This window comes from Dermacentor silvarum, chromosome 4 (assembly GCF_013339745.2).
Source record: "Dermacentor silvarum isolate Dsil-2018 chromosome 4, BIME_Dsil_1.4, whole genome shotgun sequence".
In the NCBI taxonomy this organism is placed as follows: Eukaryota; Metazoa; Arthropoda; class Arachnida; order Ixodida; family Ixodidae; genus Dermacentor; species Dermacentor silvarum.
Window position 1 is genome coordinate 122,400,610 of NC_051157.2, and position 2,743 is coordinate 122,403,352.

The window sequence follows — 2,743 nt, forward strand, 5'->3', positions numbered from 1 at the left end:
TCTTCTAGACAGCTGTATGACCTTCTTAACCTTGACATGGTCACAAAATACCAGATTTGAAAGTTACCTTAAATATGTGCCTTAAAATGGGTGAGACTATCGCGCTAATTAATTTGATGTGCTGTGCGGAAATGCTGTTTAGGACAAGGCCAGGTGATTTACAACCCAAAATGACGCATTCTCCTTCTTCAAGGTCGGTGGGGTTAAGACACAACGATCGTGGTAGACGGGTGAACGAAGGAAAAAAAAAGAAGATTGTGAATGATAGTAGCATAATCCGGAAAGTAATCACCGAATGTATTAGCTATCTCATTCGGTGATGTTATGAGCGATTAATTTATAGTTAGTTTTGTAATCCTATCATGTGAATAATATTGGTTAAGAATTCATTTAGAAACTGCCATTTTCTTCCAGTGTTATTTCCACAGTGTTGAATTTTTATTCATAATAGTTACGCTTTGAATTTTTAAGAAGTGTGGATAACGCCTTTGAATGGTGTTTATATCGAACTTTAAGGCGCACGTTGAAAATTTGCCGCTTGGTTGGTCGTACAGATTGTCCTTTTTTTTTCTCAGTGAACGTAACAGATACGGTGGATACTGCTGGATAATGTGAACTGCGTGATAGTGGTTCCGGGTAGGTCACTCATAGCCCCTAAGGATGCCTACTATTACAACATTATAACGTGGACAGGTGCTCGCTCTGCTCACAGGCGAAAGCTCATGTTTCCGCCCGCCTTTCATTAAAGACATAAAATTGCTTACAAGCCCTTTAGCATGCTCATACCCTGTCCTCATTTCTGACAAGGCCAATCTGGGTCCCTTGTACGGCACTAGATCTGAAACGCTATCTAGAACCCATGCGTTATTATTGCGGAAAAGGTAAATGCACAGGAAGCAAGGGTGATATCGTCTGATATCCAAGGAATGGTCACCCGTTATCCAACGGCGTACCGCGTTTTCGAGTCTTTAATCTGAAGTCTGCAATCAGGACTCGCATTCACACAAGGCGTTTTCGAAAAGTGGCCACCGTACACATCGTAGGAGCGAACAGTGAATCACACTACACACGGCAGCAAAGCGCTACATGATACAAGGAAGACAAATTAACGCTCGACAGCCACATGTGGGCCGTGCGTACATTCTCAGACTTCCCAAAGAATGGTTGTTCAACACCGGATAACCTGTTGCCGTAGTGCCCTGCACACAAGGAGGTGAGGCAACACCGCTGGGCTCTCGCAGCTATTTACGAAACCTCTGTTCCTCTGGAACGGATCTGTAGAAGCTGTAGGCAAGCCACATACGTTCGCTTCTGGCCTTTGACAACGTGTTCAGTGTTTCAAATTCAATGCGCAACTGTACATGGCGCGAAAGAACACGGGGCAACCCGATTAGTATCGGAAACAAAAACACGCACCCCCAATGAAAGTCTGTTTTCGTTTCTTTTCGATATTTTCGCTGCGCCACCTATTTTAGCGACATCAATTTGTCGGTCTTATCCCGATATCCTCTTCGGTCTGAATTCCTCAAATAAGCCAGGCACCCTTCGCAAAACTTTACGCATGGGTTGACTTCCACCTGTTGTCGTCAGTTCACGGTGATTCTTAACATTTCCTGTAAGTACCAGGTTGTGGTGCGCGGCTTTATAACAAATGTATTTTCGTGGCTCCGTTTATTTCTTCTTTCCTGCTGTTATCAGTTCCTTAAAACCTTTAACTCAAGTATAGACACTTTGTTCATGTTTGAGTAGTGTCTGCCATACTTCTGCATCGGTTCGACAATCACATGCGCGACGACTATGGTATGAGAGGCGTAGCAGTTCGCACCCCCCCCCCCCCTCCTCCCGTTCATGTTGGCGTCACACTTCAACTACTCTCCATACGCATCTTTCTGCACATGTGTGGGAATAGTCTTGGTTCAGTGCACGTCATAGCGATCAGGCACCGGGTCGTTAAAATGAAACGGATCCACAAGCTCCAAGGATTCGCTGACAATCCTGCCTGAGGCGCCACAAAGAAGGTCGTATGTTTTCGACGCGATGCGCATCTCGAAAGTAAACTGCCTACTTCTGAGAAACCACGCGTTCTAGTGCAACTACGCAGCACCCGTTTACAAATGACGGGGACTGCGCGATAGGACAAACTGGTGGAGGGAGCTAGGGATACGCCTAGTGAAACATAGCTGCCATTTGAACAGAAAATAAAACACAACCTAGCAATAACCAACTCAGCCTTCTAAGTCTTCTTTACGCAATCTCTTGGATCCCGGAAAAAGCCCCCTTTTTCTAAGAGAGTCCTAATTATTAATATTTCGCGAACTGTATCTCCCAATGTGCCAGCGGGAGCCCGCTGTTTGTCATACACATTCGGTAAACATAAGAGACACCGTAACCCCTTCGCGACAGCCGTTACCTTCTTTCCTTAACAGACTTGACATATCAGTGTGCCTAACATATTACACTTAGCTCATGTATAACTCTCTCTTAATCTTAAGTCACTAATTGAACAGTGCGTAACAAAGCGCTAGTTCGTAATTCGTAATGAAGTGTCGACAGCGCTGAAACCGACGAAGGACGACTAACAGCTAGGGAACTGAGACAGACCGTTAGTTGGCTGTCAGCGCTTGTGTCTGCCCCCTTGCACGTTAGTCTTGCGTCAGTTTTGGCGCTGTAATCGCTTCAATAAGAAAATAAACGCCTATTAATGTCGTCACTACCCTTCGGTAAAAAAAATATCGAGAAAATC